Raw genomic sequence first — 21268 nt, 5'->3', positions numbered from 1 at the left:
AGGAAGAGTCGGCGCTGGAAGGCGGCAAAGGCGAGAATATCGCGGCAACTACCTGAAAGTAGAAGAAGATTTGGCGCTGGAAGACGACAAAGGCGAGAATATGGCGGCAGGTGCGTGAAAGGAGAGGAAGAGTCGGCGGTGGAAGGCGGCAAAGGCGAGAATATGGCGGCAGGTGCGTGAAAGGAGAGGAAGAGTCGGCGCTGGAAGGTGGCAAAGGCGAGAATATGGCGGCAGGTGCGTGAAAGGAGAGGAAGAGTCAGCGCTGGAAGGCGGCAAAGGCGAGAATATGGCGGCACGTACCTGAAAGGAGAGGAAGAGTCGACACTGGAAGGCAGCAAAGGCGAGAATATGGCGGCAGGTGCGTGAAAGGAGAGGAAGAGTCGGCGTTGGAAGGCGGCAAAGGCGAGAATATGGCGGCAGGTGCGTTAAAGGAGAGGAAGAGCCAGCGGTGGAAGGCGGCAAAGGCGAGAATATGGTGGCACGTACCTGAAAGGAGAGGAAGAGTCGGCGCTGGAAGGCGGCAAAGGCGAGAATATGGCGGCACGTACCTGAAAGGAGAGGAAGAGTCGGCGCTGGAAGGCGGCAAAGGCGAGAATATGGCGGCAGGTGCGTGAAAGGAGAGGAAGAGCCAGCGGTGGAAGGCGGCAAAGGCGAGAATATGGCGGCACGTACCTGAAAGGAGAGGAAGAGTCGGCAGTGGAAGGCGGCAAAGGCGAGAATATGGCGGCACGTACCTGAAAGGAGAGGAAGAGTCGGCAGTGGAAGGCGGCAAAGGCGAGAATATGGCGGCACGTACCTGAAAGGAGAGGAAGAGTCGGCGCTGGAAGGCGGCAAATGCGAGAATATGGCGGCACGTACCTGAAAGGACAGGAAGAGTCGGCGCTGGAAGGCGGCAAAGGCGAGAATATGGCGGCAGGTGCGTGAAAGGAGAGGAAGAGTCGGCGCTGGAAGGCGGCAAAGGCGAGAATATGGCGGCAGCTGCGTGAAAGGAGAGGAAGAGTCGGCGCTGGAAAGCGGCAAAGGCGAGAATATGGCGGCACGTACCTGAAAGGAGAGGAAGAGTCGGCGCTGGAAGGCGGCAAAGGCGAGAATATGGTGGCAGGTGCATGAAAGCAGAGGAAGAGTCGGCGCTGGAAGACGGCAAAGGCGAGAATATGTTGGCAGCTGCGTGAAAGGAGAGGAAGAGTCGGCGGTGGAAGGCGGCAAAGGCGAGAATATGGCGGCAGGTGCGTGAAAGTAGAGGAAGAGTCGGTGCTGGAAGGCGGCATAAGTGAGAGTATGGCGGCACGTACCTGAAAGGAGAGGAAGAGTCGGCGCTGGAAGGCAGCAAAGGCGAGAATATGGCAGCCCGTGCATGAAAGGAGAGGAAGAGTCGGCGCTGGAAGGCGGCAAAGGCGAGAGTATGGCGGCACGTACCTGAAAGGACAGGAAGAGTCGGCGCTGGAAGGCGGCAAAGGCGAGAATATGGCGGCACGTACCTGAAAGGACAGGAAGAGTCGGCGCTGGAAGGCGGCAAAGGCGAGAATATGGCGGCACGTACCTGAAAGGAGAGGAAGAGTCGGCGCTGGAAGGCGGCAAAGGCGAGAATATGGTGGCAGCTGCGTGAAAGGAGAGGAAGAGTCGGCGCTGGAAGGCGGCAAAGGCGAGAATATGGCGGCAGGTGCGTGAAAGGAGAGGAAGAGCCGGCGGTGGAAGGCGGCAAAGGCGAGAATATGGCGGCACGTACCTGAAAGGAGAGGAAGAGTCGGCGCTGGAAGGCGGCAAAGGCGATAATATGGCGGCACGTACCTGAAAGGAGAGGAAGACTCGGCGGTGGAAGGCGTCAAACGCGAGAATATGGCGACACGTACCTGAAAGGAGAGGAAGAGTCGGCGGTGGAAGGCGGCAAAGGCGAGAATATGGCGGCAACTGCGTGAAAGGAGAGGAAGAGTCGGCAGTGGAAGGCGGCAAAGGCGAGAATATCGCGGCAACTACCTGAAAGTAGAAGAAGATTTGGCGCTGGAAGGCGGCAAAGGCGAGAATATGGCGGCAGCTGCGTGAAAGGAGAGGAAGAGTCGGCGGTGGAAGGCGGCAAAGGCGAGAATATGGCGGCAGGTGCGTGAAAGGAGAGGAAGAGTCGGCGCTGGAAGGCGGCAAAGGCGAGAATATGGCGGTAACTGCGTGAAAGGAGAGGAAGAGTCAGCGCTGGAAGGCGGCAAAGGCGAGAATATGGCGACACAACCTCAAAGGAGAGGAAGAGTCGGCGCTGGAAGGCGGCAAAGGCGAGAATATGGCAGCCCGTGCATGAAAGGAGAGGAAGAGTCGGCGCTGGAAGGCGGCAAAGGCGAGAATATGGCGGCACGTACCTGAAAGGAGAGGAAGAGTCGGCGCTGGAAGGCGGCAAAGGCGAGAATATGGCGGCAACTGCGGGAAAGGAGAGGAAGAGTCGGCGCTGGAAGGCAGCAAAGGCGAGAATATGGCGACACGTACCTCAAAGGAGAGGAAGAGTCGGCGCTGGAAGGCGGCAAAGGCGAGAATATGGCGGCACGTACCTGAAAGGACAGGAAGAGTCGGCGCTGGAAGGCGGCAAAGGCGAGAATATGGCGGCAGGTGCGTGAAAGGAGAGGAAGATTTGGCGCTGGAAGGCGGCAAAGGCAAGAATATGGCGGCACGTACCTGAAAGGAGAGGAAGAGTCGGCGCTGGAAGGCGGCAAAGGCGAGAATATGGCGGCAACTGCGGGAAAGGAGAGGAAGAGTCGGCGCTGGAAGGCGGCAAAGGCGAGAATATGGCGGCAACTGCGTGAAAGGAGAGGAAGAATCGGCAGTGGAAGGCGGCAAAGGCGAGAATATGGCGGCACGTACCTGAAAGGAGAGGAAGAGTCGGCGCTGGAAGGCGGCAAAGGCGAGAATATGGCGGCACGTACCTGAAAGGACAGGAAGAGTCGGCAGAGGAAGGCGGCAAAGGCGAGAATATGGCGGCACGTACCTGAAAGGAGAGGAAGAGTCGGCGCTGGAAGGCGGCAAAGGCGAGAATATGGCGGCACGTACCTGAAAGGAGAGGAAGAGTCGGCGCTGGAAGGCGGCAAAGGCGAGAATATGGCGGCAACTGCGTGAAAGGAGAGGAAGATTTGGCGCTGGAAGTTGGCAAAGGCGAGAATATGGCGGCACGTACCTGAAAGGAGAGGAAGAGTCGGCGCTGGAAGGCGGCAAATGCGAGAATATGGCGGCAACTGCGTGAAAGGAGAGGAAGAGTCGGCAGTGGAAGGCGGCAAAGGCGAGAATATGTTGGCAGCTGCGTGAAAGGAGAGGAAGAGTCGGCGGTGGAAGGCGGCAAAGGCGAGAATATGGCGGCAGGTGCGTGAAAGGAGAGGAAGAGTCGGTGCTGGAAGGCGGCATAGGCGAGAGTATGGCGGCACGTACCTGAAAGGACAGGAAGAGTCGGCGCTGGAAGGCAGCAAAGGCGAGAATATGGCAGCCCGTGCATGAAAGGAGAGGAAGAGTCGGCGCTGGAAGGCGGCAAAGGCGAGAATATGGCGGCAAATGCGTGAAAGGAGAGGAAGACTCGGCGCTGGAAGGCAGCAAAGGCGAGAATATGGCGGCACGTACCTGAAAGGAGAGGAAGAGTCGGCGCTGGAAGGCGGCAAAGACGAGAATATGGCGGCACGTACCTGAAAGGAGAGGAAGAGTCGGCGCTGGAAGGCGGCAAAGGCGAAAATATGGCGGCAGGTGCGTGAAAGGAGAGGAAGAGCCGGCGGTGGAAGGCGGCAAAGGCGAGAATATGGCGGCACGTACCTGAAAGGAGAGGAAGAGTCGGCGCTGGAAGGCGGCAAAGGCGAGAATATGGCGGCAGGTGCGTGAAAGGAGACGAAGAGTCGGCGCTGGAAGACGGCAAAGGCGAGAATATGGCGGCAGCTGCGTGAAAGGAGAGGAAGAGTCGGCGCTGGAAGGCGGCAAAGGCGAGAATATGGCGGCAGGTACGTGAAAGGAGAGGAAGAGTCGGCGCTGGAAGGCGGCAAATGCGAGAATATGGCGGCAACTGCGTGAAAGGAGAGGAAGAGTCGGCAGTGGAAGGCGGCAAAGGCGAGAATATGTTGGCAGCTGCGTGAAAGGAGAGGAAGAGTCGGCGGTAGAAGGCGGCAAAGGCGAGAATATGGCGGCAGGTGCGTGAAAGGAGAGGAAGAGTCGGTGCTGGAAGGCGGCATAGGCGAGAGTATGGCGGCACGTACCTGAAAGGACAGGAAGAGTCGGCGCTGGAAGGCAGCAAAGGCGAGAATATGGCAGCCCGTGCATGAAAGGAGAGGAAGAGTCGGCGCTGGAAGGCGGCAAAGGCGAGAATATGGCGGCAAATGCATGAAAGGAGAGGAAGACTCGGCGCTTGAAGGCAGCAAAGGCGAGAATATGGCGGCACGTACCTGAAAGGAGAGGAAGAGTCGGCGCTGGAAGGCGGCAAAGGCGAGAATATGGCGGCACGTACCTGAAAGGAGAGGAAGAGTCGGCGCTGGAAGGCGGCAAAGGCGAAAATATGGCGGCAGGTGCGTGAAAGGAGAGGAAGAGCCGGCGGTGGAAGGCGGCAAAGGCGAGAATATGGCGGCACGTACCTGAAAGGAGAGGAAGAGTCGGCGCTGGAAGGCGGCAAAGGCGAGAATATGGCGGCAGGTGCGTGAAAGGAGACGAAGAGTCGGCGCTGGAAGACGGCAAAGGCGAGAATATGGCGGCAGCTGCGTGAAAGGAGAGGAAGAGTCGGCGCTGGAAGGCGGCAAAGGCGAGAATATGGCGGCAGGTGCGTGAAAGGAGAGGAAGAGTCGGCGCTGGAAGGCGGCAAAGGCGAGAATATCGCGGCAACTACCTGAAAGTAGAAGAAGATTTGGCGCTGGAAGACGACAAATGCGAGAATATGGCGGCAGGTGCGTGAAAGGAGAGGAAGAGTCGGCGGTGGAAGGCGGCAAAGGCGAGAATATGGCGGCAGGTGCGTGAAAGGAGAGGAAGAGTCGGCGCTGGAAGGCGGCAAAGGCGAGAATATGGCGGTAACTGCGTGAAAGGAGAGGAAGAGTCAGCGCTGGAAGGCGGCAAAGGCGAGAATATCGCGGCAAGTACCTGAAAGTAGAAGAAGATTTGGCGCTGGAAGGCGGCAAAGGCGAGAATATGGCGGCACGTACCTGAAAGGAGAGGAAGAGTCGGCGCTGGAAGGCGGCAAAGGCGAGAATATGGCAGCCCGTGCGTGAAAGGAGAGGAAGACTCGGCGGTGGAAGGCGGCAAAGGCGAGAATATGGCGGCAACTGCGTGAAAGGAGAGGAAGAGTCAGCGCTGGAAGGCGGCAAAGACGAGAATATGGCGGCAGGTGCGGGAAAGGAGAGGAAGAGTCGGCGCTGGAAAGCGGCAAAGGCGAGAATATGGCGGCAACTGCGTGAAAGGAGAGGAAGATTTGGCTCTGGAAGGCGGCAAAGGCGAGAATATGGCGGCACGTACCTGAAAGGAGAGGAAGAGTCGGCAGTGGAAGGCGGCAAAGGCGAGAATATGGCGACACAACCTCAAAGGAGAGGAAGAGTCGGCGCTGGAAGGCGGCAAAGGCGAGAATATGGCAGCCCGTGCATGAAAGGAGAGGAAGAGTCGGCGCTGGAAGGCGGCAAAGGCGAGAATATGGCGGCACGTACCTGAAAGGAGAGGAAGAGTCAGCGCTGGAAGGCGGCAAAGGCGAGAATATGGCGGCAACTGCGGGAAAGGAGAGGAAGAGTCGGCGCTGGAAGGCGGCAAAGGCGAGAATATCGCGGCAACTACTTGAAAGTAGAAGAAGATTTGGCGCTGGAAGACGACAAAGGCGAGAATATGGCGGCAGGTGCGTGAAAGGAGAGGAAGAGTCGGCGGTGGAAGGCGGCAAAGGCGAGAATATGGCGGCAGGTGCGTGAAAGGAGAGGAAGAGTCGGCGCTGGAAGGCGGCAAAGGCGAGAATATGGCGGTAACTGCGTGAAAGGAGAGGAAGAGTCAGCGCTGGAAGGCGGCAAAGGCGAGAATATCGCGGCAAGTACCTGAAAGTAGAAGAAGATTTGGCGCTGGAAGGCGGCAAAGGCGAGAATATGGCGGCACGTACCTGAAAGGAGAGGAAGAGTCGGCGCTGGAAGGCGGCAAAGGCGAGAATATGGCAGCCCGTGCGTGAAAGGAGAGGAAGACTCGGCGGTGGAAGGCGGCAAAGGCGAGAATATGGCGGCAACTGCGTGAAAGGAGAGGAAGAGTCAGCGCTGGAAGGCGGCAAAGACGAGAATATGGCGGCAGGTGCGGGAAAGGAGAGGAAGAGTCGGCGCTGGAAGGCGGCAAAGGCGAGAATATGGCGGCAACTGCGTGAAAGGAGAGGAAGATTTGGCGCTGGAAGGCGGCAAAGGCGAGAATATGGCGGCACGTACCTGAAAGGACAGGAAGAGTCGGCGCTGGAAGGCGGCAAAGGCGAGAATATGGCGGCAGGTGCGTGAAAGCAGAGGAAGAGTCGGCGCTGGAAGACGGCAAAGGCGAGTATATGTTGGCAGCTGCGTGAAAGGAGAGGAAGAGTCGGCGGTGGAAGGCGGCAAAGGCGAGAATATGGCGGCAGGTGCGTGAAAGGAGAGGAAGAGTCGGCGCTGGAAGGCGGCATAGGCGAGAGTATGGCGGCACGTACCTGAAAGGAGAGGAAGAGTCGGCGCTGGAAGGCAGCAAAGGCGAGAATATGGCAGCCCGTGCATGAAAGGAGAGGAAGAGTCGGCGCTGGAAGGCGGCAAAGGCGAGAATATGGCGGCAACTGCGTGAAAGGAGAGGAAGAGTCGGCGCTGGAAGGCAGCAAAGGCGAGAATATGGCGGCACGTACCTGAAAGGAGAGGAAGAGTCGGCGCTGGAAGGCGGCAAAGGCGAGAATATGGCAGCACGTACCTGAAAGGAGAGGAAGAGTCAGCGCTGGAAGGCGGCAAAGGCGAGAATATGGCGGCAGGTGCGTGAAAGGAGAGGAAGAGCCGGCGGTGGAAGGCGGCAAAGGCGAGAATATGGCGCCACGTACCTGAAAGGAGAGGAAGAGTCGGCGCTGGAAGGCGGCAAAGTCGAGAATATGGCGGCACGTACCTGAAAGGAGAGGAAGACTCGGCGGTGGAAGGCGTCAAACGCGAGAATAAGGCGACACGTACCTGAAAGGAGAGGAAGAGTCGGCGGTGGAAGGCGGCAAAGGCGAGAATATGGCGGCAACTGCGTGAAAGGAGAGGAAGAGTCGGCGCTGGAAGGCGGCAAAAGCGAGAATATCGCGGCAACTACCTGAAAGTAGAAGAAGATTTGGCGCTGGAAGACGACAAAGGCGAGAATATGGCGGCAGGTGCGTGAAAGGAGAGGAAGAGTCGGTGGTGGAAGGCGGCAAAGGCGAGAATATGGCGGCAGGTGCGTGAAAGGAGAGGAAGAGTCGGCGCTGGAAGGCGGCAAAGGCGAGAATATGGCGGTAACTGCGTGAAAGGAGAGGAAGAGTCAGCGCTGGAAGGCGGCAAAGGCGAGAATATGGCGGCACGTACCTGAAAGGAGAGGAAGAGTCGGCGCTGGAAGGCGGCAAAGGCGAGAATATGGCGGCACGTACGTGAAAGGAGAGGAAGATTTGGCGCTGGAAGGCGGCAAAGGCGAGAATATGGCGGCACGTACCTGAAAGGAGAGGAAGAGTCGGCGCTGGAAGGCGGCAAAGGCGAGAATATGGCGGCACGTACCTGAAAGGAGAGGAAGAGTCGGCAGTGGAAGGCGGCAAAGGCGAGAATATGGCGGCAACTGCGTGAAAGGAGAGGAAGAGTCGGCAGTGGAAGGCGGCAAAGGCGAGAATATGTTGGCAGCTTCGTGAAAGGAGAGGAAGAGTCGGTGGTGGAAGGCGGCAAAGGCGAGAATATGGCGGCAGGTGCGTGAAAGGAGAGGAAGAGTCGGTGCTGGAAGGCGGCATAGGCGAGAGTATGGCGGCACGTACCTGAAAGGAGAGGAAGAGTCGGCGCTGGAAGGCAGCAAAGGCGAGAATATGGCAGCCCGTGCATGAAAGGAGAGGAAGAGTCGGCGCTGGAAGGCGGCAAAGGCGAGAATATGGCGGCACGTACCTGAAAGGACAGGAAGAGTCGGCGCTGGAACGCGGCAAAGGCGAGAATATGGCGGCAACTGCGTGAAAGGAGAGGAAGACTCGGCGCTGGAAGGCAGCAAAGGCGAGAATATGGCGACACGTACCTGAAAGGAGAGGAAGAGTCGGCGCTGGAAGGCGGCAAAGGCGAGAATATGGCGGCACGTACCTGAAAGGAGAGGAAGAGTCGGCGCTGGAAGGCGGCAAAGGCGAGAATATGGCGGTAGGTGCGGGAAAGGAGAGGAAGAGTCGGCGCTGGAAGGCGGCAAAGGCGAGAATATGGCGGCAGGTGCGTGAAAGGAGAGGAAGAGTCGGCGCTGGAAGGCGGCAAAGGCGAGAATATGGCGGCAGGTGCATGAAAGGAGACGAAGAGTCGGCGCTGGAAGACGGCAAAGGCGAGAATATGGCGGAAGCTGCGTGAAAGGAGAGGAAGAGTCGGCGCTGGAAGGCGGCAAAGGCGAGAATATGGCGGCAACTGCGTGAAAGGAGAGGAAGAGTCGGCGCTGGAAGGCGGCAAAGGCGAGAATATCGCGGCAACTACCTGAAAGTAGAAGAAGATTTGGCGCTGGAAGACGACAAAGGCGAGAATATGGCGGCAGGTGCGTGAAAGGAGAGGAAGAGTCGGCGGTGGAAGGCGGCAAAGGCGAGAATATGGCGGCAGGTGCGTGAAAGGAGAGGAAGAGTCGGCGCTGGAAGGTGGCAAAGGCGAGAATATGGCGGTAACTGCGTGAAAGGAGAGGAAGAGTCAGCGCTGGAAGGCGGCAAAGGCGAGAATATGGCGGCACGTACCTGAAAGGAGAGGAAGAGTCGGCGCTGGAAGGCGGCAAAGGCGAGAATATGGCAGCACGTACCTGAAAGGAGAGGAAGAGTCAGCGCTGGAAGGCGGCAAAGGCGAGAATATGGCGGCAGGTGCGTGAAAGGAGAGGAAGAGCCGGCGGTGGAAGGCGGCAAAGGCGAGAATATGGCGCCACGTACCTGAAAGGAGAGGAAGAGTCGGCGCTGGAAGGCGGCAAAGTCGAGAATATGGCGGCACGTACCTGAAAGGAGAGGAAGACTCGGCGGTGGAAGGCGTCAAACGCGAGAATAAGGCGACACGTACCTGAAAGGAGAGGAAGAGTCGGCGGTGGAAGGCGGCAAAGGCGAGAATATGGCGGCAACTGCGTGAAAGGAGAGGAAGAGTCGGCGCTGGAAGGCGGCAAAAGCGAGAATATCGCGGCAACTACCTGAAAGTAGAAGAAGATTTGGCGCTGGAAGACGACAAAGGCGAGAATATGGCGGCAGGTGCGTGAAAGGAGAGGAAGAGTCGGTGGTGGAAGGCGGCAAAGGCGAGAATATGGCGGCAGGTGCGTGAAAGGAGAGGAAGAGTCGGCGCTGGAAGGCGGCAAAGGCGAGAATATGGCGGTAACTGCGTGAAAGGAGAGGAAGAGTCAGCGCTGGAAGGCGGCAAAGGCGAGAATATGGCGGCACGTACCTGAAAGGAGAGGAAGAGTCGGCGCTGGAAGGCGGCAAAGGCGAGAATATGGCGGCACGTACGTGAAAGGAGAGGAAGATTTGGCGCTGGAAGGCGGCAAAGGCGAGAATATGGCGGCACGTACCTGAAAGGAGAGGAAGAGTCGGCGCTGGAAGGCGGCAAAGGCGAGAATATGGCGGCACGTACCTGAAAGGAGAGGAAGAGTCGGCAGTGGAAGGCGGCAAAGGCGAGAATATGGCGGCAACTGCGTGAAAGGAGAGGAAGAGTCGGCAGTGGAAGGCGGCAAAGGCGAGAATATGTTGGCAGCTTCGTGAAAGGAGAGGAAGAGTCGGTGGTGGAAGGCGGCAAAGGCGAGAATATGGCGGCAGGTGCGTGAAAGGAGAGGAAGAGTCGGTGCTGGAAGGCGGCATAGGCGAGAGTATGGCGGCACGTACCTGAAAGGAGAGGAAGAGTCGGCGCTGGAAGGCAGCAAAGGCGAGAATATGGCAGCCCGTGCATGAAAGGAGAGGAAGAGTCGGCGCTGGAAGGCGGCAAAGGCGAGAATATGGCGGCACGTACCTGAAAGGACAGGAAGAGTCGGCGCTGGAACGCGGCAAAGGCGAGAATATGGCGGCAACTGCGTGAAAGGAGAGGAAGACTCGGCGCTGGAAGGCAGCAAAGGCGAGAATATGGCGACACGTACCTGAAAGGAGAGGAAGAGTCGGCGCTGGAAGGCGGCAAAGGCGAGAATATGGCGGCACGTACCTGAAAGGAGAGGAAGAGTCGGCGCTGGAAGGCGGCAAAGGCGAGAATATGGCGGTAGGTGCGGGAAAGGAGAGGAAGAGTCGGCGCTGGAAGGCGGCAAAGGCGAGAATATGGCGGCAGGTGCGTGAAAGGAGAGGAAGAGTCGGCGCTGGAAGGCGGCAAAGGCGAGAATATGGCGGCAGGTGCATGAAAGGAGACGAAGAGTCGGCGCTGGAAGACGGCAAAGGCGAGAATATGGCGGAAGCTGCGTGAAAGGAGAGGAAGAGTCGGCGCTGGAAGGCGGCAAAGGCGAGAATATGGCGGCAACTGCGTGAAAGGAGAGGAAGAGTCGGCGCTGGAAGGCGGCAAAGGCGAGAATATCGCGGCAACTACCTGAAAGTAGAAGAAGATTTGGCGCTGGAAGACGACAAAGGCGAGAATATGGCGGCAGGTGCGTGAAAGGAGAGGAAGAGTCGGCGGTGGAAGGCGGCAAAGGCGAGAATATGGCGGCAGGTGCGTGAAAGGAGAGGAAGAGTCGGCGCTGGAAGGTGGCAAAGGCGAGAATATGGCGGTAACTGCGTGAAAGGAGAGGAAGAGTCAGCGCTGGAAGGCGGCAAAGGCGAGAATATGGCGGCACGTACCTGAAAGGAGAGGAAGAGTCGGCGCTGGAAGGCAGCAAAGGCGAGAATATGGCGGCAGGTGCGTGAAAGGAGAGGAAGAGTCGGCGCTGGAAGGCGGCAAAGGCGAGAATATGGCGGCAGGTGCGTTAAAGGAGAGGAAGAGCCAGCGGTGGAAGGCGGCAAAGGCGAGAATATGGTGGCACGTACCTGAAAGGAGAGGAAGAGTCGGCGCTGGAAGGCGGCAAAGGCGAGAATATGGCGGCACGTACCTGAAAGGAGAGGAAGAGTCGGCGCTGGAAGGCGGCAAAGGCGAGAATATGGCGGCACGTACCTGAAAGGATAGGAAGAGTCGGCGCTGGAAGGCGGCAAAGGCGAGAATATGGCGGCAACTGCGGGAAGGGAGAGGAATAATCGGCAGTGGAAGGCGGCAAGGCGAGAATATGGCGGCACGTACCTGAAAGGAGAGGAAGATTTGGCGGTGGAAGGCGGCAAAGGCGACAATATGGCGGCAACTGCGTGAAAGGAGAGGAAGAGTCGGCGCTGGAAGGCGGCAAAGGCGAGAATATGGCGGCAGGTGCATGAAAGAGGAAGAGTCGGCGCTGGAAGGCAGCAAAGGCGAGAACATGGCGGCAACTGCGTGAAAGGAGAGGAAGTGTCGGCTCTGGAAGGCGGCAAAGGCGAGAATATCGCGGCAAGTACCTGAAAGTAGAAGAAGATTTGGCGCTGGAAGGCGGCAAAGGCTAGAATATGGCGGCACGTACCTGAAAGGAGAGGAAGAGTCGGCGCTGGAAGGCGGCAAAGGCGAGAATATGGCAGCCCGTGTGTGAAAGGAGAGGAAGACTCGGCGGTGGAAGGCGGCAAAGGCGAGAATATGGCGGCAACTGCGTGAAAGGAGAGGAAGAGTCAGCGCTGGAAGGCGGCAAAGGCAAGAATATGGCGGCACGTACCTGAAAGTAGAGGAAGTGTCGACACTGGAAGGCACCAAAGGCGAGAATATGGCGGCACGTACCTGAAAGGAGAGGAAGAGTCGGCGCTGGAAGGCGGCAAATGCGAGAATATGGCGGCACGTACCTGAAAGGACAGGAAGAGTCGGCGCTGGAAGGCGGCAAAGGCGAGAATATGGCGGCAGGTGCGTGAAACGAGAGGAAGAGTCGGCGCTGGAAGGCGGCAAAGGCGAGAATATGGCGGCAACTGCGTGAAAGGAGAGGAAGATTTGGCGCTGGAAGGTGGCAAAGGCGAGAATATGGCGGCACGTACCTGAAAGGAGAGGAAGAGTCGGCGCTGGAAGGCGGCAAAGGCGAGAATATGGCGGCAGGTGCGTGAAAGCAGAGGAAGAGTCGGCGCTGGAAGACGGCAAAGGCGAGTATATGTTGGCAGCTGCGTGAAAGGAGAGGAAGAGTCGGCGGTGGAAGGCGGCAAAGGCGAGAATATGGCGGCAGGTGCGTGAAAGGAGAGGAAGAGTCGGCAGTGGAAGGCGGCAAAGGCGAGAATATGGCGGCACGTACCTGAAAGGAGAGGAAGATTTGGCGCTGGAAGGCGGCAAAGGCGAGAATATGGTGGCAACTGCGTGAAAGGAGAGGAAGAGTCGGCAGTGGAAGGCGGCAAAGGCGAGAATATGTTGGCAGCTTCGTGAAAGGAGAGGAAGAGTCGGCGGTGGAAGGCGGCAAAGGCGAGAATATGGCGGCAGGTGCGTGAAAGGAGAGGAAGAGTTGGCGCTGGAAGGCGGCAAAGGCGAGAATATGGCGGCAGGTGCGTGAAAGGAGAGGAAGAGTCGGCGCTGGAAGGCGGCAAAGGCGAGAATATGGCGGCAGGTTCGTGAAAGCAGAGGAAGAGTCGGCGCTGGAAGACGGCAAAGGCGAGTATATGTTGGCAGCTGCGTGAAAGGAGAGGAAGAGTCGGCAGTGGAAGGCGGCAAAGGCGAGAATATGGCGGCACGTACCTGAAAGGAGAGGAAGAGTTGGCGCTGGAAGGCGGCAAAGGCGAGAATATGGCGGCAACTGCGTGAAAGGAGAGGAAGAGTCGGCGCTGGAAGGCGGCAAAGGCGAGAATATGGCGGCAGGTGCGTTAAAGGAGAGGAAGAGCCAGCGGTGGAAGGCGGCAAAGGCGAGAATATGGCGGCAGCTGCGTGAAAGGAGAGGAAGAGTCGGCGCAGGAAGGCGGCAAAGGCGAGAATATGGCGGCACGTACCTGAAAGGACAGGAAGAGCCGGCGGTGGAAGGCGGCAAAGGCGAGAATATGGCGGCAGGTGCGTGAAAGGAGAGGAAGATTTGGCGCTGCAAGGCGGCAAAGGCGAGAATATGGCGGCACGTACCTGAAAGGAGAGGAAGAGTCGGCGCTGGAAGGCAGCAAAGGCGAGAATATGGCGGCACATACCTGAAAGGAGAGGAACAGTCGGCGCTGGAAGGCGGCAAAGGCGAGAATATGGCGGCACGTACCTGAAAGGAGAGGAAGAGTCGGCGCTGGAAGGCGGCAAAGGCGAGAATATGGCGGCAACTGCGTGAAGGGAGAGGAATAATCGGCAGTGGAAGGCGGCAAAGGCGAGAATATGGCGGCACGTACCTGAAAGGAGAGGAAGATTTGGCGCTGGAAGGCGGCAAAGGTGAGAATATGGCGGCAGGTGCATGAAAGGAGAGGAAGAGTCGGCGCTGGAAGGCAGCAAAGGCGAGAATATGGCGGCAACTGCGTGAAAGGAGAGGAAGAGTCGGCGCTGGAAGGCGGCAAAGGCGAGAATATGGCGGCAGGTGCATGAAAGAGGAAGAGTCGGCGCTGGAAGGCAGCAAAGGCGAGAACATGGCGGCAACTGCGTGAAAGGAGAGGAAGAGTCGGCTCTGGAAGGCGGCAAAGGCGAGAATATCGCGGCAAGTACCTGAAAGTAGAAGAAGATTTGGCGCTGGAAGGCGGCAAAGGCTAGAATATGGCGGCACGTACCTGAAAGGAGAGGAAGAGTCGGCGCTGGAAGGCGGCAAAGGCGAGAATATGGCAGCCCGTGCGTGAAAGGAGAGGAAGACTCGGCGGTGGAAGGCGGCAAAGGCGAGAATATGGCGGCAACTGCGTGAAAGGAGAGGAAGAGTCAGCGCTGGAAGGCGGCAAAGGCGAGAATATGGCGGCACGTACCTGAAAGGAGAGGAAGAGTCGACACTGGAAGTCAGCAAAGGCGAGAATATGGCGGCACGTACCTGAAAGGAGAGGAAGAGTCGGCGCTGGAAGGCGGCAAAGGCGAGAATATGGCGGCACGTACCTGAAAGGACAGGAAGAGTCGGCGCTGGAAGGCGGCAAAGGCGAGAATATGGCGGCAGGTGCGTGAAAGGAGAGGAAGAGTCGGCGCTGGAAGGCGGCAAAGGCGAGAATATGGCGGCAACTGCGTGAAAGGAGAGGAAGATTTGGCGCTGGAAGGTGGCAAAGGCGAGAATATGGCGGCACGTACCTGAAAGGAGAGGAAGAGTCGGCGCTGGAAGGCGGCAAAGGCGAGAATATGGCGGCAGGTGCGTGAAAGCAGAGGAAGAGTCGGCGCTGGAAGACGGCAAAGGCGAGTATATGGCGGCAGGTGCGTGAAAGGAGAGGAAGAGTCGGCGGTGGAAGGCGGCAAAGGCGAGAATATGGCGGCAGGTGCGTGAAAGGAGAGGAAGAGTCGGTGCTCGAAGGCGGCAAAGGCGAGAGTATGGCGGCACGTACCTGAAAGGAGAGGAAGAGTCGGCGCTGGAAGGCAGCAAAGGCGAGAATATGGCAGCCCGTGCATGAAAGTAGAGGAAGATTTGGCGCTGGAAGGCGGCAAAGGCGAGAATATGGCGGCAACTGCGTGAAAGGAGAGGAAGAGTCAGCGCTGGAAGGCAGCAAAGGCGAGAATATGGCGGCACGTACCTGAAAGGAGAGGAAGAGTCGGCGCTGGAAGGCGGCAAAGGCGAGAATATGGCAGCACGTACCTGAAAGGAGAGGAAGAGTCAGCGCTGGAAGGCGGCAAAGGCGAGAATATGGCGGCAGGTGCGTGAAAGGAGAGGAAGAGCCGGCGGTGGAAGGCGGCAAAGGCGAGAATATGGCGCCACGTACCTGAAAGGAGAGGAAGAGTCGGCGCTGGAAGGCGGCAAAGTCGAGAATATGGCGGCACGTACGTGAAAGGAGAGGAAGACTCGGCAGTGGAAGGCGTCAAACGCGAGAATATGGCGACACGTACCTGAAAGGAGAGGAAGAGTCGGCGGTGGAAGGCGGCAAAGGCGAGAATATGGCGGCACGTACCTGAAAGGAGATCAAGAGTCGGCGCTGGAAGGCGGCAAAGGCGAGAATATGGCGGCAGGTGCGTGAAAGCAGAGGAAGAGTCGGCGGTGGAAGACGGCAAAGGCGAGAATATGGCGGAAGGTGCGTGAAAGGAGAGGAAGAGTCGGCGGTGGAAGGCGGCAAATGCGAGAATATGGCGGCAGGTGCGTGAAAGGAGAGGAAGAGTCGGCACTGGAAGGCGGCATAGGCGAGAATATGGTGAAATGTACGTCAAAGGAGAGGAAGATTTGGCACTGGAAGGCGCAAAGGCGAGAATATGGCGGCACGTACCTGAAAGGAGAGGAAGATTTGACGCTGGAAGGCGGCAAAGGCGAGAATATTGCGGCAGGTGCGTGAAAGGAGAGGAAGAGCCGGCGGTGGAAGGCGGCAAAGGCGAGAATATGGCGGCACGTACCTGAAAGGAGAGGAAGAGTCGGCGCTGGAAGGCGGCAAAGGCGAGAATATGGCGGCAACTGCGTGAAAGGAGAGGAAGAGTCGGCGCTGGAAGGCGGCAAAGGCGAGAATATGGCGGCAGCTGCGTGAAAGGAGAGGAAGAGTCGGCGCTGGAAGGCGGCAAAGGCGAGAATATGGCGGCAACTGCGTGAAAGGAGAGGAAGAGTCGGTGGTGGAAGGCGGCAAAGGCGAGAATATCGCGGCAAGTACCTGAAAGTAGAAGAAGATTTGGCACTGGAAGACGACAAATGCGAGAATATGGCGGCAGCTGCGTGAAAGGAGAGGAAGATTTGGCGCTGGAAGGCGGCAAAGGCGAGAATATGGCGGCAGGTGCGTGAAAGGAGAGGAAGAGTCGGCGCTGGAAGGCGGCAAAGGCGAGAATATGGCGGTAACTGCGTGAAAGGAGAGGAAGAGTCAGCGCTGGAAGGCGGCAAAGGCGAGAATATGGCGGCACGTACCTGAAAGGATAGGAAGAGTCGGCGCTGGAAGGCAGCAAAGGCGAGAATATCGCGGCAAGTACCTGAAAGGAGAGGAAGAGTCGGCGCTGGAAGGCGGCAAAGGCGAGAATATGGCGGCAGGTGCGTGAAAGGAGAGGAAGAGCCAGCGGTGGAAGGCGGCAAAGGCGAGAATATGGCGGCACGTACCTGAAAGGAGAGGAAGAGTCGGCGCTGGAAGGCGGCAAAGGCGAGAATATGGCGGCACGTACCTGAAAGGAGAGGAAGAGTCGGCGCTGGAAGGCGGCAAAGGCGAGAATATGGCGGCAGGTGCGTGAAAGGAGAGGAAGAGTCGGCGCTGGAAGGCGGCAAAGGCGAGAATATGGCGGCAGGTGCGTGAAAGGAGAGGAAGAGCCAGCGGTGGAAGGCGGCAAAGGCGAGAATATGGTGGCACGTACCTGAAAGGAGAGGAAGAGTCGGCGCTGGAAGGCGGCAAAGGCGAGAATATGGTGGCACGTACCTGAAAGGAGAGGAAGAGTCGGCGGTGGAAGGCGGCAAAGGCGAGAATATGGCGGCAGGTGCGTGAAAGGAGAGGACGAGTCGGTGCTCGAAGGCGGCAAAGGCGAGAGTATGGCGGCACGTACCTGAAAGGAGAGGAAGAGTCGGCGCTGGAAGGCAGCAAAGGCGAGAATATGGCAGCCCGTGCATGAAAGGAGAGGAAGAGTCGGCAGTGGAAGGCGGCAAAGGCGAGAATATGGCGGCAACTGCGTGAAAGGAGAGGAAGAGTCGGCGCTGGAAGGCAGCAAAGGCGAGAATATGGCGGCACGTACCTGAAAGGAGAGGAAGAGTCGGCGCTGGAAGGCGGCAAAGGCGAGAATATGGCAGCACGTACCTGAAAGGAGAGGAAGAGTCAGCGCTGGAAGGCGGCAAAGGCGAGAATATGGCGGCAGGTGCGTGAAAGGAGAGGAAGAGCCGGCGGTGGAAGGCGGCAAAGGCGAGAATATGGCGCCACGTACCTGAAAGGAGAGGAAGAGTCGGCGCTGGAAGGCGGCAAAGGCGAGAATATGGCGGCACGTACCTGAAAGGAGAGGAAGACTCGGCAGTGGAAGGCGTCAAACGCGAGAATATGGCGACACGTACCTGAAAGGAGAGGAAGAGTCGGCGGTGGAAGGCGGCAAAGGCGAGAATATGGCGGCACGTACCTGAAAGGAGAGGAAGATTTGGCGCTGGAAGGCGGCAAAGGCGAGAATATGGCGGCAGGTGCGTGAAAGCAGAGGAAGAGTCGGCGGTGGAAGACGGCAAAGGCGAGAATATGGCGGCAGGTGCGTGAAAGGAGAGGAAGAGTCGGCGGTGGAAGGCGGCAAATGCGAGAATATGGCGGCAGGTGCGTGAAAGGAGAGGAAGAGTCGGCACTGGAAGGCGGCATAGGCGAGAATATGGTGACATGTACGTCAAAGGAGAGGAAGATTTGGCACTGGAAGGCGCAAAGGCGAGAATATGGCGGCACGTACCTGAAAGGAGAGGAAGATTTGACGCTGGAAGGCGGCAAAGGCGAGAATATGGCGGCAGGTGCGTGAAAGGAGAGGAAGAGCCGGCGGTGGAAGGCGGCAAAGGCGAGAATATGGCGGCACGTACCTGAAAGGAGAGGAAGAGTCGGCGCTGGAAGGCGGCAAAGGCGAGAATATGGCGGCACGTACCTGAAAGGAGAGGAAGATTTGACGCTGGAAGGCGGCAAAGGCGAGAATATGGCGGCAGGTGCGTGAAAGGAGAGGAAGAGCCGGTGGTGGAAGGCGGCAAAGGCGAGAATATCGCGGCAAGTACCTGAAAGTAGAAGAAGATTTGGCACTGGAAGACGACAAATGCGAGAATATGGCGGCAGCTGCATGAAAGGAGAGGAAGATTTGGCGCTGGAAGGCGGCAAAGGCGAGAATATGGCGGCAGGTGCGTGAAAGGAGAGGAAGAGTCGGCGCTGGAAGGCGGCAAAGGCGAGAATATGGCGGCAGGTGCGTGAAAGGAGAGGAAGAGCCAGCGGTGGAAGGCGGCAAAGGCGAGAATATGGCGGCACGTACCTGAAAGGAGAGGAAGAGTCGGCGCTGGAAGGCGGCAAAGGCGAGAATATGGCGGCACGTACCTGAAAGGAGAGGAAGAGTCGGCGCTGGAAGGCGGCAAAGGCGAGAATATGGCGGCAGGTGCGTGAAAGGAGAGGAAGAGCCAGCGGTGGAAGGCGGCAAAGGCGAGAATATGGCGGCACGTACCTGAAAGGAGAGGAAGAGTCGGCGCTGGAAGGCGGCAAAGGCGAGAATATGGCGGCACGTACCTGAAAGAAGAGGAAGAGTCGGCGCTGGAAGGCGGCAAAGGCGAGAATATGGCGGCAACTGCGTGAAAGGAGAGGAAGATTTGGCGCTGGAAGGCAGCAAAGGCGAGAATATGGCGGCACGTACCTGAAAGGAGAGGAAGAGTCGGCAGTGGAAGGCGGCAAAGGCGAGAATATGGCGGCACGTACCTGAAAGGAGAGGAAGAGTCGGCGCTGGAAGGCGGCAAAGGCGAGAATATGGCGGCAGGTGCGTGAAAGGAGAGGAAGAGTCGGCGCTGGAAGGCGGCAAAGGCGAGAATATGGCGGCAGGTGCGTGAAAGGAGAGGAAGAGCCAGCGGTGGAAGGCGGCAAAGGCGAGAATATGGTGGCACGTACCTGAAAGGAGAGGAAGAGTCGGCGCTGGAAGGCGGCAAAGGCGAGAATATGGCGGCACGTACCTGAAAGGAGAGGAAGAGTCGGCGCTGGAAGGCGGCAAAGGCGAGAATATGGCGGCAGGTGCGTGAAAGGAGAGGAAGAGTCGGCGCTGGAAGGCGGCAAAGGCGAGAATATGGCGGCACGTACCTGAAAGGAGAGGAAGAGTTGGCGCTGGAAGGCGGCAAAGGTGAGAATATGGCGGCAACTGCGTGAAAGGAGAGGAAGAGTCGGCGCTGGAAGGCGGCAAAGGCGAGAATATGGCGGCAGGTGCGTTAAAGGAGAGGAAGAGCCAGCGGTGGAAGGCGGCAAAGGCGAGAATATGGTGGCACGTACCTGAAAGGAGAGGAAGAGTCGGCGCTGGAAGGCGGCAAAGGCGAGAATATGGCGGCACGTACCTGAAAGGAGAGGAAGAGTCGGCGCTGGAAGGCGGCAAAGGCGAGAATATGGCGGCAGGTGCGTGAAAGGAGAGGAAGATTTGGCGCTGCAAGGCGGCAAAGGCGAGAATATGGCGGCACGTACCTGAAAGGAGAGGAAGAGTCGGCAGTGGAAGGCGGCAAAGGCGAGAATATGGCGGCACATACCTGAAAGGAGAGGAACAGTCGGCGCTGGAAGGCGGCAAAGGCGAGAATATGGCGGCACGTACCTGAAAGGAGAGGAAGAGTCGGCGCTGGAAGGCGGCAAAGGCGAGAATATGGCGGCAACTGCGTGAAGGGAGAGGAATAATCGGCAGTGGAAGGCGGCAAAGGCGAGAATATGGCGGCACGTACCTGAAAGGAGAGGAAGATTTGGCGCTGGAAGGCGGCAAAGGTGAGAATATGGCGGCAGGTGCATGAAAGGAGAGGAAGAGTCGGCGCTGGAAGGCAGCAAAGGCGAGAATATGGCGGCAACTGCGTGAAAGGAGAGGAAGAGTCGGCGCTGGAAGGCGGCAAAGGCGAGAATATGGCGGCAGGTGCATGAAAGAGGAAGAGTCGGCGCTGGAAGGCAGCAAAGGCGAGAACATGGCGGCAACTGCGTGAAAGGAGAGGAAGAGTCGGCTCTGGAAGGCGGCAAAGGCGAGAATATCGCGGCAAGTACCTGAAAGTAGAAGAAGATTTGGCGCTGGAAGGCGGCAAAGGCTAGAATATGGCGGCACGTACCTGAAAGGAGAGGAAGAGTCGGCGCTGGAAGGCGGCAAAGGCGAGAATATGGCGGCAGGTGCGTGAAAGGAGAGGAAGAGTCGGCGCTGGAAGGCGGCAAAGGCGAGAATATGGCGGCAACTGCGTGAAAGGAGAGGAAGAGTCGGTGGTGGAAGGCGGCAAAGGCGAGAATATCGCGGCAAGTACCTGAAAGTAGAAGAAGATTTGGCACTGGAAGACGACAAATGCGAGAATATGGCGGCAGCTGCGTGAAAGGAGAGGAAGATTTGGCGCTGGAAGGCGTCAAAGGCGAGAATATGGCGGCACGTACCTGAAAGGAGAGGAAGAGTCGGCGCTGGAAGGCGGCAAAGGCGAGAATATGGCGGCAGGTGCGTGAAAGGAGAGGAAGAGTCGGCGCTGGAAGGCGGCAAAGGCGAGAATATGGCGGCAACTGCGTGAAAGGAGAGGAAGATTTGGCGCTGGAAGGTGGCAAAGGTGAGAATATGGCGGCACGTACCTGAAAGGAGAGGAAGAGTCGGCGCTGGAAGGCGGCAAAGGCGAGAATATGGCGGCAGGTGCGTGAAAGCAGAGGAAGAGTCGGCGCTGGAAGACGGCAAAGGCGAGTATATGGCGGCAGGTGCGTGAAAGGAGAGGAAGAGTCGGCGCTGGAAGGCGGCAAAGGCGAGAATATGGCGGCAGGTGCGTGAAAGGAGAGGAAGAGTCGGTGCTCGAAGGCGGCAAAGGCGAGAGTATGGCGGCACGTACCTGAAAGGAGAGGAAGAGTCGGCGCTGGAAGGCAGCAAAGGCGAGAATATGGCAGCCCGTGCATGAAAGGAGAGGAAGAGTCGGCAGTGGAAGGCGGCAAAGGCGAGAATATGGCGGCAACTGCGTGAAAGGAGAGGAAGAGTCGGCGCTGGAAGGCAGCAAAGGCGAGAATATGGCGGCACGTACCTGAAAGGACAGGAAGAGTCGGCGCTGGAAGGCGGCAAAGGCGAGAATATGGCAGCACGTACCTGAAAGGAGAGGAAGAGTCAGCGCTGGAAGGCGGCAAAGGCGAGAATATGGCGGCAGGTGCGTGAAAGGAGAGGAAGAGCCGGCGGTGGAAGGCGGCAAAGGCGAGAATATGGCGCCACGTACCTGAAAGGAGAGGAAGAGTCGGCGCTGGAAGGCGGCAAAGGCGAGAATATGGCGGCACGTACGTGAAAGGAGAGGAAGAGTCGGCGCTGGAAGGCGTCAAACGCGAGAATATGGCGACACGTACCTGAAAGGAGAGGAAGAGTCGGCGGTGGAAGGCGGCAAAGGCGAGAATATGGCGGCACGTACCTGAAAGGAGATCAAGAGTCGGCGCTGGAAGGCGGCAAAGGCGAGAATATGGCGGCAGGTGCGTGAAAGCAGAGGAAGAGTCGGCGGT

Source organism: Aptenodytes patagonicus, chromosome 1 (assembly GCF_965638725.1).
Source record: "Aptenodytes patagonicus chromosome 1, bAptPat1.pri.cur, whole genome shotgun sequence".
NCBI lineage: Eukaryota > Metazoa > Chordata > Aves > Sphenisciformes > Spheniscidae > Aptenodytes > Aptenodytes patagonicus.
This window is presented reverse-complemented; position numbering follows the sequence as displayed.